Consider the following 16,145-nt stretch of genomic DNA (forward strand, 5'->3'; position numbering starts at 1 on the left):
GAAAGCTAGCATCCTCATGATATATAAATGTGCTTTCTCCCTTTGCCTACAATAGTGGAGAAAATGTGTTATATAAAGGTTTTTTCATCAATATTCCCTAAAACAGTTCTTCTTTTTGACTTGCTCCAAATTCATCATTGTCACAAAATAAGATGAGAGATTGGATGAACATTGACAAATCTTAGGGTCAATGTTCATTCAATGCATGTTTTATCCAAATATTAACAGTCTTTCCGGATTTTGATATGTTTGCGCTCATACATTTTTGATACCTGAGTATTTCTTGCATATTTTCCCTATGGTCAAATGGATTGGCAGGCTGTATTCATTTTCTAATTAACCTCCAGCATTTGAACTTTTGCTTTAAAGGACAACACTCATCAACTCCTCTGATACCTGGCAAGATTCATGGAATCATTATCAAAAGTAGAACTGTGCCCACATCACTGTTTACATTAATCACTTTTGCTGCTAAAACAAAGAACCTCCTCTTTAGTGGAAAATGCTCCTTTAACAACTGCTGTCTTGCTGGGTTTTTTCATTTCCTGCGTTACACTACTAATAATGATTCCATGCATACTGGGAACCTATTGAAATGAGTGAAAGGTTCATCCTCCAATAGTACTATTTGTACAAACACTCCAAAATATAATGACTGAGGTAAACTTTAACTTTGGCAATGATGCAATATAGATAGTAGGAGATGATCCACCTGTTATAATGTGACATCTCCTTACCTCCACCATTGCTCCCACTCCATTCCCTCTTGACTATCATACTAACTTGGCATCATATTTGACAATGCTAAGGAAGTTCAAGATTATTGAGAGCACAGAAAAAAATCCAAAACAACATACATTAGTTTTACAAATTTACAGACAATAGTAAGAAATCATTGAGAATAATAATGAGGATCAATGCCAAAGGACATGGGTTAAGTCCAGCAATCTATCATTTTAAGAAGGGAATAGCACTCATAGTGAGTGGTCTATTAAATTAAAATTGAGTTACAGTAACTCAAACATTGAATATCTTTGATTTCCCAAGGTGTACTCCCTGTAAAAACAGAATTGTTTCTGAACATAGTCAATTATAATGCATACTTTGTCATGTGAAGTGACGAATTTCAGTCTGATTTCACTCCCACTGAATGCCATGGATTCCTCGATGAAGCATTGAACTATTTCAAATAATAGAAACAGTTAATCTAATAAGAAAATGCTTTAAAGGTTCTGAATTTAATACAACAAATTATTAATCTAGTACAAAGTTTTTCCATCACAGTGGAATGCTTTGAAATGCTATCATTTCCATGTGCAACTAATGCTTTGTGAAATGATATTCAATCAAATTTTTTTAAAAAATAAGCCATGGTGAAAAAAATTACCAATTGCCAATTTTAAACTACAATAATAGAGATCCTACCTTAAAATTACTCCACTGAGTTTAGGAGAGCTCAACTCTTATAGGGTGCTAATGACTTCTAAATGTTGGGGAATAATATTTGCAAACATCCAATCTCATGGAGTGAAAACAGAAACTTGTCACAAAAGAGGGTAGAGGAAAGTACCCCAGAAAAACTCCAAAAAGACAGCTAATAGGACAAGCCATTAAAGGGAAAAGATTGGAATCAAATTGTTTTAAGCATCACAAATTACTCCTGGAACATAAATTGACTATTCATATTAACTTCAGTTTTGCTAGGATGCCTTGGTGCTATATTCAACCAAATACTGCCTGGAATATCAAGGGCAGTCATTCTCATTTCACTACTGGAATGTCTGGACCAAGCATGCAGTGCAGTTAGGAGCTGAGTGGCCTTGGAAGAACTCCAGATAAACATCAATGTGCAGCTTATTGCTGAGGAAGTGCTGCTTGACAGCAATGTTGACAACCCTTTCTGTGGCGCTGCTAACAACCAAAGGCAGACTGAAAGGGAATAAGTCAACCCTATTGACCCAATCATCCCTCAGGCTGTTGTGAAGGAACCTCCATGCCCTCCCCCAGGGAGCTGTTGTGTCTCATCTATCTGGATCTTCTTGCCTCTTCCTCCCCTCCTGCTTCTGTTAAGATACCTTATTTTGGGGGTTGGTTATGTTAGACACTTCGTGGCACATGGCCATGGGACAGCTACTCGTGACATCAGATGACCATTGTCTCCCTTCCCTTCTTTATTTGAAGGCTAGTTTTTATTCCTTCTAAGACAAAAAAACATTTTACTATTAATATATTGCATTGACAATGGAGTAGGGTGGATTGTTTGTCAAAACCTTAATGATTCTTATGACCTCTCCTCTATTTTCATATGGAGATATGGTTACATTTGGAGAAGGCCAGTGTCTAATGTGACACCATTAGGTGACTGCACAGCTACACTGGAAGTCCCAAATATGGAAAGCTGAGTTCCCACAGTTTAAGAGGACACCCAGTTCTCGAGAGCCCCCTTTGATAAATAAATAATCTTGCTAACATTAATTAACATTTAACTGATCTATTAACTTCTAAGGTGCAAGTTTGGTTCCTAAATTTATTGCATATATAGTACAGCTACCAGAACTATTAATATCAGACTTTGGATGGCTAACTAAAGAAGAAGATAGCATCTTAACCATGGGATCTGACTGGCATTATACAACAAATCATACTCGGCATGATCTCCGAGCTTTTGTCTTTCTTCTTCTATTTATTTGTTCAGCTGGACAATTTTAGCCAAATGTGTTACTGATCCTATTTAGGATTGTTCTGAGGTTTAGAAGCAAAGGGGGAATTGGATATCAAATTGCAAAATAGCCTTGAGGATCCCATTTCTTATAATATTAACTCTTAGTTATGTGATGTTGCATACAGAACTTCCGATCATAGTTGACTCAGAAGCAGAAAATAAGTTTCCAAATGAGAGGAGTATTTCCCCCTTGGTCTTTCTGTTGCTTTGCTTTCCTTTTTTCTTACATCCAAGTGTTGGAATTCTCCCTGTTCTCACCCTCATTCTGCTTTGACACTATATTGTCAGTTTTTGAGGACTTTAGCTCATCTTCAGCTGGTTATGTTATACTGTATTACATTAACAGATTATCCATAAATTTAAAACACCCACCAGATCTTATTTCACTTGTACTGATCTTGTGGATATTTCTTAAGTATTTCCCCCCAGTCTTCAATTGCCCCAACCCCAAATTTTTAAATTTTTTATCCCATCTCACCAACACCACTTTGATTGTTTTAATGTCAGTTTCTCAATAAATTATGAGACAATGCCTTATTTAAACTATGTTTTTGTGCTCTTCCTGGCCACAATAACCATTTTGTCAATAGGTGAACAAGTCTGAGACCTATTCTTTCGTGCATTTCCTCGTGTCTCTTATTTCAGATATAAAAATCATTTTTGCATGCTTAAAACAAGGTCATACCTTGACTTTCAGGCAATATTTTCAGAGCTTGTGTATCCTTTCCATCTGATCTCAATATCCTGGGCTGTGATCAAATCATCCAGTTCAATTCCCTTAAAAGAAACATTCACAATGGTACACAAGAGAAAGTACGCAATGCCTCAAACAGAAAGCTTAATTTCATCTTAATAACTTAATTTCATCTACACTTTTCTTTCACTTGATATGTTCCATTTAACTATATCGAAGATAAGTCATTCCCTTTTCCATTTTATAACTGTGTCACTTGTCACTATTCTCTTATTCTAAATGGCCTAGCTCACTAATTACCGTGCAATCTGATTCAGGAGTTTTGGAGAAGTACAGATTAAAGCAAGTTTCATTATACCTTTAAAACAACAAATAATACTGTGGGGTTTCAAACATTACCAAATTCTGCTCGTTTGGTCTTTCTTACAAAAAGATAAGTTTCTCTCAAAACAAAGTGGTTAGGTTGAGTTACACTTTTCTTTCTTTTCAAACAATCCCATATTCAAATGTGGCAACACCAGACTTGAGGGTTCTTTTGTGTATAGCCTCAGCAGTGTTATTGGACGAACAGGTTTCATTAGCAGTCAATTAATTTCTTCCCAAACAATCCTTCCCAATTTTTCATACGAATTAAAACCAGCTACGCTGTTTCCATTGGCACTAGTTTTAAACTGGGAGAAAGTGAGGACTCCAGATGCTGGAGATCAGAGTCGAGAGTGGGGTGCTGGAAAAGCACCGCAGGTCAGGCAGCATCTGAGGAGCAGGAGAAGCAACATTTTGGGCATAAGCTCATTGCTGATTAATGGCTTATGCCCGAAACATCGATTGTCCTGCTTCTCGGATACTGCCTGACCTGCTGAGCTTTTCCAGCATCCCACTCTCGACACAAGTTTTAAACTGAACTTTAAAAAATTAAACTAATTTGTTCCTCTATACTTTGATTAAATTTCACATTGTATGCTTGAACAAGCAACTTGTATCAGGTTATTTTATCAATCCCAGTGTCAGAAACAATTATGTCCAAGGTTGAAGGTTTTATACAGTGCTTTTATTAGATTAGATTACTTACAGTGTGGAAACAGGACCTTCGGCCCAACAAGTCCAAACCGCCCCGCCGAAGCGTAACCCACCCATACCCCTACATCTACATCTACCCCTTACCTAACACTATGGGCAATTTAGCATGGTCAATTCACCTGACCTGCACATCTTTGGACTGTGGGAGGAAACCGGAGCACCCGGAGGAAACCCACGCAGACACGGGGAGAATGTGCAAACTCCACACAGTCAGTCGCCTGAGGCGGGAATTGAACCCGGGTCTCTGGCGCTGTGAGGCAGCAGTGCTAACCACTGTGCCACCGTGCCGCCCATGTTGAAGACATTAGTAATCACAGTTGGTGCAGGTTTCTTCTGTTCTCAAAGACTTCTCACAGCAAGACTCTCATAGAGATCTACATCACAGAAAAAAGTCCTTCAACCCATCATATCCACACCAGTCAAAAACAACCACCTAACTATTCTAATCCCATTTACCAGTGTGTGGCCTATAGTGTTCAATGCCTTCACATCGCAAGTGCACATCTAAATACCTCATAAATATTATGACAATTTCTGCCTCTACTACCCTTACAGAAAGTTAGTTCCAGATTCCAGATTTTCCCAGTTATGGGAAAAGTCTTTCCTCACATCTCCTCGAACCTTCTGCTTCTGACGTAAAATCTATACCCCCATCACACCACCAAGTAGAAGTGTTTCTTTGTGTCTAACCCTACCTATACCCATCAAAGTGTTATACATCTTAATCATGTACCCTCTCAATCTCTTCTGCTCTGAGGAAAACAACTTCAATCTTTCCAATCTTTCTTCATAACTGAAATTCTCCAGCCCAGGCAACATGCTGGTAAATTCCTCTGCACCCACTCCAGAGTTCTAACATCCTCCCTGTGAGGTGGACTCCAGACTGCACAGGATCCTCTAGCTGTGGCTTAACCAACTTTTTATACAGATCCGGCATAACCTTCCTGCTCTTCAACTCAATGCTCTTACTCCCAAAGACAAGTATACCTTTTGCTTTCTTAATCACATTATCTACCAGTCCTGATACCTTACGGGACTGATGTACATGTACAAGGTCCCTCTGATCCTTGGTGCTCTCCAGAATCTGACTGTTCATCATGTATTCCCTTGTCTTGTGTCTTGTCCAAATTCATCACATATACCCACTTGCAGTCTCAGGCTGCCTTCCTCACTTTTTGTCACTCCACCAATTCTTGTATCATCTGAAAACGTAGAGATCAACCCTCCTAAGTTTAAGTCTAAATCATTTATATAAACCACAAAATCAAGGGCACAGAATCCATTGGACACAGACTTCCAGTCAGAAAATACCTCTTGACATCACCCACTGCTTCCTGCTGATTGTGGATTCAATTTGCCAAAGGGATCTTAATTTTGCTATCAGTCTCCCATGTGTAACTTTATCAAAAACCTGGCTGAAGACCAAGCTAACTCAATCAAAAGTGTATTGTCCTCATTTATATGCCTGGTCATCTTTCTAAAAATTCAAAGAAGTTGGTCAGACCTGACCTTGCCTTAGCAAAACCATGTTAACTGTTCTTGATTAATCCCCGCCTCTCCAAAAGCAGATTAATTCCGCCCCTCAGAATTGCTTCCAATAGTTGCCCTACTGTTGGGTTAGACAAATAGGCTGTAATTTCCTGGTTTATCCCTTATTCCCTTCTTGAATAATGCTACTACATTGGCTATCCTCCAGTCCTCCTTCATCTCTCCTGTGATCAGAGAGGAAGTGAACATTTTTGCAAGAGGCTCTGCTATTTCCTTAGCTGCCTCACTCACTCAACAACCTGTGATACATTTCATCCAGCCCTGGAGACTGATCTACATTTAAGCATCACTCAGAACCTCCTCTCTGTCGAAGCTTATTTCCTTTATTATATCACAGCCTTTCTCCTTGATTTCTATCCCGATATTGTTCCTTTCATTAGTAAATATGACCCAAAATATTCATCTAAAATGCTACCTACATCTTTTGGCTTCACACATAAATTACTACTTCGATCCCTAATGACCCCTTCTCTTTCCCTTATTATTCTTTTACTCTGTACGCATTGCTGTGCACTTGCATCTGTTTAAAAACACAAAAACCAAGTCCAATGTGGCTCTAGAAGAAGCCCAATGGGTTAATAATGTTCAAATATTTCTGTAAATTTAGAAATGCAGAATTTAGTCCAGTCCACAATCACACATCTCACTACTTAGAAGGTATGCAATAAGATTTAAAAAGCTGTTAGTTAGGGCTGGAGCTAAGTCACCAGGTGACATTATTTCATACTGTCACGTGCTCTGCTTAAAGAACTGTTGGTCTTCTGTTGGTTTCAATCTGGTCTTTTAGATTTTTATTGTCTTAAGGAAAATCTTTTTAAAATTATTTTTTTCCACCTTCAAATAAACATTATGAATATATGAACAAATTATTTCTCATTCCAAATCCTGTGTTCAAATTGGATGTCTACCAAAATGAAACTTAATGATGTTGTGAAAACAAGCTAATCCTTTTATTTTTCATAACATTGAGTTTTCTACATAGGTTTTAAAAATCTCTTTTTAAACATTTTAGATTAAATAAGATTTAAAAGTCTTGAATCAATGACGCTTTCAGACTATTCCCTGTTTCAATACAGTCTCTAGTCAAATGTAAGGGATGCTGTTTTTGTAACATTCATGGGAATACCCTACAGATATAATCAGTTTTCACAGGCTATTCTTTAACTTTACTATGCAGGTTTGTGACTTCTTATCATAATCAGAGGATCTCTGCCTACCTCATCTGTCACAGTCTGAGTCCTGCCCTGGTACCTTTGCACATCAGTTTCACGTCATTACATCCTAGAAGCAGACAGACAGGGGTGAGCATTTTCAATCTTTTCCCTATATCATCTGGAATCACCCACACTGTACCAGGAATGTTCAAGGTTGCCTGGTTTTTTTCCCCAAGATAGCAACCAACTGTCTATTGTTGGCAGATTTCTGCTTGATGCTGTTTTCGTTCTTGGTGACTGAATCTATGTTCAACTCGATGGCGAGAAACCCCTATATTGTCCTTTGTCAGGACTTGTGGAGAGGTTTTTGCAGAGTCTGAGCAGGGGTTGTGGATAATGGTTGTGGGGGAGTCAGCTAGCATTAATTGCTGAAGGCCTTCACTACTGACAATACAAACTATTGGTCTCCTATAGTCATTGTACCACAGAGCTGATACTAACTGTCCCTGGGATGGCAGTAGGAGTTATAAAACATTCTTATTCAATGGTCTGAAATTTTGTGTGTCACTGCAACCAACTGTCGAGTTTCTCTCTTAGTCTTATGGCCTTCATGATCTCCAGATGCTGTTGGATTGGGTAAGAGTTTCCCTATAATGGAGGAGGAGTGGGTAATTATTACAACACTCACAAGGTAGTAACCCAACCTATTGCAGTGGAAACAGTGAATTTGGATATCCTTTCTTTGCAAGCTATTTGTATGTGGCCCAGAATTCTGGCTGGGCAAGTGGCTGTCAACAGATTCTGTGTTGACAATTCCCAAAACACCCGTAAAGGTTATTATGGTCCTATCCCTCGGCTATATTAGCATAATGGGTCAACTCATCTCAGACTACCGTTTTACTGTTACACCCGCCCAATGTACTATGGATTGATGGCGGGATCCCTTTCAGAAAGAGGCTCTTGAAACTTGGAGAGTCACAGTATTTACCCCCATTTGAGTCTTCTCCTTCCTCGAACTGGCCATTTCAATAGCAGTCAAGAAGCCTCCCTGCTAACACACTGGGATTTTTAGTGCAGGAGTATTTGATACTCATACTTGATTGAAATCAATATCTGCTTCCTGCAGTGCCCTTCTTATGTCCTCTTCTAATTCCTTAAGCAGGCCTCTTGCTGTAATATCTCAGCTTAGTTCTCCTTCTAAGTCAAGGAAGAAGGTAGATAGCAAGGAAGATCTATTTAAAAACATCACTCTCTAACTCAGTGAGAGATTCTAAACACTTCCCATTTCAGCATGAGGAGAAGGATATCGGAATTCATATTTATTGCAATACCCAATTATTCCCACAATGCCCTAGCATCAGCTGTTGACAGGGGCCTGCGTGTGGTTGTGAACTCCTCTTTAACAATAGCAAGGATTTCTTTCTCATCTGCCTCTTGCTCAGTTTTCAGCACAGCTTTTGTGATTAGACACACACAGACTTTGCTTCACTGGAGCAGAGAGGCAGAGCAGAGGAGTGCTCGTTTCCCTGGTTTCTATCAAGGTCATTTATCCTTTTTGCAGAGAAAGTAGCTATCACTGCATTTTTCTTTGGCAAAGTGCTGTTTGGAGTTGTTAAATTTCATCTATTTGAGAGATGTGATCTGCTTCAGGCAAGGCCATGCTTTTTTTTGTCCAATTAATTCTCTTAGTACACCATTTGCATCCTTTAGTTCCCCTGTCAATCTTGTATTCTCTGCTTGTACCTCAGTGTTTTGTTCTAATATTTTCTCTGTTTATTTTTATAGCATGCCTTATTACACATTCCTATTGCCTGTTGTAACTGAGTGCCTAAGTTGTCACTTTACATTTGGAAATTTGTAACTTCCCTAGGCTCTTTGCACACATTTGCAAGGCACACACATTGGGACTGTAGGCCAGTTTATTCCAGGCTTTTTAAATCTTGATCTTTCCTTTCTGGACTTCCCTAGAAAGTCTATCAAACATAGAATGATAATCTCTATCTTTTCTTCCATAATTCCTACTGCATCTTTTGCTCCATTGCCCTGGTTTTCACAATCAAGCTTTCTAGGAATTGCTATTTAGCAAACGTAAAAGCTATTGGTGAAGAAACTTAAGAATTACTCAATATGTGTTTAACTACAATCTAAGTTAACTACATATTACTTTCAAGATTCTCAAACTTAAAGCTTTCTGTGAATGATCCCATTCCTGACACCAATTGTTGATCACAGTTACCAAATGTAGGCAATCATGATTTAGCACTATTTTCTGATAGTTTATTGAGAAACAGCAGTTCGATGTAATACATTAGTTAATTAGGGAAAGAAAATACATATACAACCTGTAATTGATGAAAATGCTTTACTGGTCTCAGAGCTGTTCTGTAGAATGGAGGAATAGAGGCAGTGCACAAGTCCCAGTGGTCCAGTGCTATTTCATTGTGCTCTGTGATATTCTTTGTTGTCTCAGTACCAACAACCTTTGTTCTTGCCTCAGGCTGATGTAAAGGAAACTCTTGGTCTTCCCTGAAGGAGATAGGGTGGCTCCTTTCCCCTCGAGTTTTTTGTCTCTTCCTCCCCTCATGTCTTTATTCATTTACCTTATTTGGGGTTTGGCTGTCAATGCTATGTCAATCACCTGTCTAACCCCTCTTGGCCAATGACCATGGAACAGCTACACATGATGATCAGTTGACCATTATCCCCTTGACCACCTTCAATGGGAGATTGGTTTTTCATTGCCTCAAAGACCAAAACTTTCTCATTTTCACTACTGCATTGATAATGGAGTAGGATGTTATGAATCATGACCTTGATAATTCTTATGACTTCACCTTTGTTTTCCTAAAGAGATTTGTTAACATTTGCAGAATGTTCATTACTAATGTGACACCATAAGATGAGGTCTCATGCTACACAGGTAATGCCAAATAAGGAATACTGAGTTAACACAGTTTAAGGACATGTCCAATTCTCAACAGCCATTGACTGCAATGTGGACTGGGCCAATGACTACACAGGAATTGGAGGAGTTTAAGATGTTTGAGAAAACACTACATTTCTGCAACAACATGATTAAATATACATTAGTATTCAGAACAAAATAAATGAATTTATACTATAAGTAGAAGTTAATGAGTATGATCATACAGCCATTACAGAGACATGGTTACAAGAAGATCAAAGCTACTCACTGAATATTCAGGCTTATATGACTATGTGAAAAGTCTGAAAGACAAAGATGGTGGCAGAACTTGGTTCGTATGAGATGGAATAAATATAATAGTAAGGAATGATTTAGGATTTGATTATCTAGAATCCATAAAGGTCAACAATTGAAATACTAAGAACAGTTTTGGGCCTCTCATGTAAGGGAAAATATACTGGCATTGGAGGCAGTCCAGAGAAGGTTACTAGGCTGACACCAAGGACTGTCTTACAAGGAGAGTATGAGGAGGTTGGGTTTGTACTCATTACATTTTAGAAGAATGAGAGGTAGCCCTATTGTAAATTAAGATTCTTAGGGAGCTTGGTCCATTAGATGTGGAAATGTTGTTTCTCCTTGTGATAGAGTCGAGGACCAGGGTATATAATCTCAGAAGAAGGGGTTGCCCATTTAAGACAGAATCAAGGAGGAATTTCATCAGAGGGTTGTAATCTATGGAATTATTTATCATAGAGGCTGTTGAGGCTGGGCCATTAAGTACATTCAAGGCTGAGATAGACATACTTTTAATCAATAAAAGATTCAAAGGAAAAGGCAGGAAAGCAGTGATGAGGATTATCAAACCTGTCATGAGCTCATTGAATGGGAGAACAGATTCAATAGTCTTAATAACCTGTATCTGCTCCTAAATTTAATGGTTTGATGGAGCTAAAATATAAGAAGGGGATGTATTCTGAGTCATAGAGTCATAGAGATGTACAGCATGGAAACAGACCCTTCAGTCCAACCCATCCATGCCAACCATATATCCTAATCCAATCTAGTCCCACACACCAGCACTTGGCCCATATCCCTCCAAACCCTTCCTATTCATATACCCATCCAAATGCCTTTTAAATGTTGCAATTGTACCAGCCTCCATCACTTCCTCTGGCAGCTCATTCCATACACGTACCACCCTCTGCATGAAAATGTTGCCTGTAAGATCTCTTTTATATCTTTCACCCTAAACCTATGCCCACCCCAGGGAAAAGACTTTCTCTATTTATCCTATCCATGCTCCTCATAATTTTGTAAACCTCCATAAGATCACCCCTCAGCCTCTGATGCTCCAGGGAAAACAGCCCCAGCCTGTTCAGCCTCTCCCTATAGTTCAAATCCTCCAACCCTGGCAACATCCTTGTAATTCTTTTCTGAACCCTTTCAAGTTTCACAGCATTTTTCCGATAGGAAGGAGACCAGAATTGCACACAATATTCCAACAGTGGCCTAACCAATGTCCTGTACAGCCGCAACATGACCTCCCAACTCCTTTACCCAATACTCTGACCAATAAAGGAAAACATAACAAACGCCTTCTTCACTATCCTATCTACCTGCGACTCCACTTTCAAGGAGGTATGAACCTGCACTTCAAGGTCTCTTTGTTCAGCAACACTTTCTAGGACTTTACTATTAAGTGTATAAGTCCTGCTAAGATTTGCTTTCCCAAAATGAAGCACCTTGCATTTATCTGAATTAAACTCCATCGACCACTTCTCAGCCCATTGGCCCAAGATCTCTTGTAATCTGAGGTAACCTCCTTCGTTGTCCATTACATCTCCAATTTTGGTGTCATCTGCAAACTTACTAACTATACCTCTTATGTTGACATCCAAATCATTTATATAAGTGACGAGAAATAGTCGACTCAGCACCGATCCTTCTGGCACTCCACTGGTCACAGGCCTCCAGTCTAAGAGAAGAAGGATTCCAGGAAGGGATAGTGCTAAATTGAAAGAATAAAACATAAAATATGAGAAAGATAAATGGTAAACCAGAGATTACTAAACCTTTAAAAGTCAATAAAAAAGAACAAAAAAGAGAAAAAAAAGTAATATAAAAATGGACAGTAAAAGCTTCTTTAAATGTATAAAAAGAAAAGTGATGTCAAAGTGAACAGGGCCCTTTAGAAATGAGACTACGAATATATTAATGGGGAACCTGGAAATGGCAGGGCAGTTAAATAAATACTTTGCATCAGTCTTCATGGTGGAGGACTCAAGAATATAAATAATCAAGGACCTGTAGGCACAGGGAGGTAAAGGCTACAATAACTATCATGAGAAAAAAAATTCTAGGAAATAGTGCTAGTGGCTAAATGTCAATAAACCATCTGGACCTGATGGGTTCAATCTTAATATTTTAATGGAAGTAGCTACAGAAGTGGTGGATGCACTGGTAGTAATTTTCCAAGAATTGTTAGGTACTGATAAAGTCCCAGAGAATTATAAAACTGCTGATGTAACAATTTTATTCAAGAAGGGAGGTAAACAAAGAGAAGGTAACTATAGGCCAGTTTAGATTAACATCTGTCATGGAGAAAATGTTATAATAATATTATAAAAGTATAGAATATGTATTATAAACAATATAATAGCAGAGTATTCAGAAATCCAACTAAATCTAGCAGAGTCAGCATGACTTCATAAAGGAAGAATCATTACTAACAAATTGATTATGGTTCATCAAGGAGTTAACAAGCAGGATAGATAAAGTGAAACCAGTGTTTGGATTTCCAAAAGGTCTTTGATGAGGTATTGCATGTAACACTACTTAATAAGATGAGAGTCTTTGGTGTTGCGGGTAATTAATTAGCATGGGTAGAAGGTTGGCTAACTGAAGACAGAAAGTTGAGATAAAGGAGAGATTCTCAGGATGCCACAGGCATCAGTACCGGAGCCACTATTATTTACAATTCGTATTAATGGCTTGAATGAGGCACATGAATGTACTATCATTAAATGTTCAATGACAAAAAGAAGTGGGAAGACAAATAATGAGGATGACACAAAAAAAACTAGAGAGATATAGATTGGAGGACACCCTTGATTGACAATGGCACTATCCCCTCCCTGATGACAAACCCCCTTGGTGACTTTCCCTTTGACTTGATACATTTGGTAATTTGATTGTGAATACGAAAATGTCAATCATTTAAATTCTGTGTCATAGTTAAGTCAGTTTAGTATTTTCCAATTTGTCTGTGGTCCTGTGCTCCATTATTTTTAGTTGTCAATGGTGAACAGCTCTGTCTACAAGTTGTCAAGCTGTTCCCATGCTCATCACTGAAACAATCATTTTAACAATTAAACTGAGCCAACAAATTTTCAGTCCAAGTTTTGTGCTAATTGTTCTGGTTTGCTGGTTTCTTACTAATGCTGCCTTTTCAGTTGTCGTGTCTGTGGTTTCTCCTTGTCAGTGATTCATCAATAGCTGTCTCACTGTAACCTGTGTGACAGGAAAGACCAGTGAATTCATTTTTTTAAAGAAAAGTAGAATGAGCTATCACCACATCACTATTTGAGAAAAAGTGGCAAGTAATCTTAATCACCACTTCCAACTTGGATTTGGGTCTTTTATTTTAAATGCAGTAAATTAATATCTAAAGTCAATAAAATTGGGTCTGTACAGTCCTGCCATTAAACCACTTTGCATCCCTTCATTTAATGTTGTCTTAGTTGAATACTTGAATGCACCACAGTCATTTGGTTGTAGGTTGTAATGAATGTACATATTAAAATATCATTTAGAAGAGCATAGGAATGAACCGAACATTATAAAACTATTGGTCATGTTTTTACCTGCCCAAGGAGCTAGTGTGCGAGTCAGACGGCCTGAAAACAACATTGTGACATGAGTCAAATTGGCTGTTCCTCACATTCCAGCTATGTTGGTATTTATTGCCACTGGTATCAGATGACCACTGATGTGCAGAGGTTGCCAGCCCAAACAACTAAGCAAATAACTTATGCAATTAAAGACACAATTAAGGACTGTTTTATTTATTTTATGTTGCTGTTGGCATTTTGCCATTGGTGACCACTCCTCCGCCCCAAAATGTGTAATGTGGGTGGGGTTGCAGGGGCTGTTGTTGCATAGTTAATTGAACTATGCCATCAGTAACCGAGGAGGGAATATCTGATGGACCGAAGTGCTGTTAGTAGTGAAGATAGTACATTGACATTCTCTGGAAAAGTTTACCTTTCAATGGTTTACACTGTTTTTTTTTAAACTGCCACTGCAGTGACCACATCTTCCAATGGCACTGCTGAGATTTCAATATAGCCAGCCTTCTGATAGGATCCTGACCCTATCTACCATCCATAACTGACCAGCAGTCAAAAAGGCATCTCATAGGAGGCAACTGACCAAGTTCACTCTGACAAGTGTAGGCCTGAGGCCTGCTGTTTATTCCAACATTGGCATCCCAACGTCCGTCACAAAATTCCCTTCACTTTATTTGCAGGATGTATGCAGTCATCCAGCAAAGGACGCTATTCATATTTGTTCCAAGGCCACCGAAACCTTCAATAAGTCACCCTAATTATACCATAAGGAAGCATCAAGAAAACAGTTAAAGATTACAAAATGCTCCAGCTCTATGACTTAGCTCATAGTGCACCTACCTTGGAGTTAGAAGGTTCTGAGTTCAAATCCCTTTCAAGGGTTTGAGGACAAAAATCAGGGCTGGCATTCTACTTAGCCCAGAAGGTGCACAGTTTGAGGTGCTGTCTTTTGGTTGCCACTATACTGGTGTTCTACCAGCCCTATCAGAAGATTGAAATAATCTCATGGCACTACTTTGAAGAAGATCAAGGGTGCATTGGTCAATATACATCAAGCATCCCCAAAACAACAGATGATCGCACTGCTGTTTGTGGGACGTTGCTGTGTACAAATTAGTTGGTACATGTCCCATAGTAATACACAGCCTACACTTCAAACTTATGTCACTGGCTGTAAAGTGATCTGAGATTGCTAATAATCATGAAGTAATCGTTTTAAATGCAAGCCTTTCTTTTCAATGAATCCCATATCTTTTTTATTACTCCACAGCTGCACAACAATGTTGGATCATTTATCTTCATACAGTCTGAGTATTATCAAGCTCTTTTTTTGAGACATCTTAATCAACATAGCTTTTTCCAACTTGCTTGTTAAATATTATCTGCCTCAAATTACTGACACATAAGCAATTCAATGGGCTCTGATATGTTTCTTATGTACTAACCTAATAGGTACACTGTAGTGCCATTGTTAAGTTGGTGAAGTGATTAATACTATTCACAAGATTGAAAGTAGATATTTAATAAAGTCGTCAAATAGATTTTAATTATTGTATATATTTTCCTTATTTGCAGTATTAATATTTTTTACATATTTTATACATTTTTTGCAATTTCTGGGCTCGCTGTCAAATATCAAACCATCTGATTTGATGATTGGTATCATTACTTCAAAATGTACCTGAAGTACAGATCAAATGTGCTTTTAAAATATTAATTATTAATTTAAAGCATCATTAAAATAAAACTGCGAGCTCATGATTGAACATTGTTAATGATTAATATATTACAGAAATATACTCTTGACTAGTTTATTGAATAAGTGAAAAAATAAATTTCCACAGCTTTTTTGTTATTAAGGTTGTAAATCAAATGCCAATGTTTTCATTGAATAGTCATTTGATTACATACATCTAAGCACTGAATAAGCATATTACAATATTCTGATCTACATTTAATCTGTCTACCTACTGACTAAGCAGATTATAGTATCTCACAGATGTTTTCTCATGCAACAGTACACATGTGCAGAAACACGGACAAAATCCTTTTCACAAGAAAACACCATTGAAAGACAAAAAGCTTAATATTCACAATGGCACATTTTGTACAGTGAAAACAACTCAAAGTTTGAAAAGACGATTCCTAAAAAGAAAGACCATTTTGTTGCAATAAG

The 16,145-nt window shown here is 38.1% G+C and overlaps 1 long non-coding RNA gene across 1 annotated transcript; it reads right to left on the minus strand.

Annotated features, from left to right (window-relative positions):
- Window positions 1-1,113: 1,113 nt before the first annotated feature.
- On the minus strand, window positions 1,114-12,117 carry LOC140493387 (uncharacterized). The gene is made up of 3 exons (XR_011963662.1): window positions 12,001-12,117; window positions 3,408-3,499; window positions 1,114-1,180 (listed from the first exon to the last, which is right to left on the minus strand). It is a non-coding gene; the product is annotated as an uncharacterized lncRNA (long non-coding RNA).
- Between the last annotated feature and the right edge of the window lie 4,028 nt (window positions 12,118-16,145).

The sequence above is a fragment of the Chiloscyllium punctatum genome, chromosome 2 (assembly GCF_047496795.1).
Source record: "Chiloscyllium punctatum isolate Juve2018m chromosome 2, sChiPun1.3, whole genome shotgun sequence".
In the NCBI taxonomy this organism is placed as follows: domain Eukaryota; kingdom Metazoa; phylum Chordata; class Chondrichthyes; order Orectolobiformes; family Hemiscylliidae; genus Chiloscyllium; species Chiloscyllium punctatum.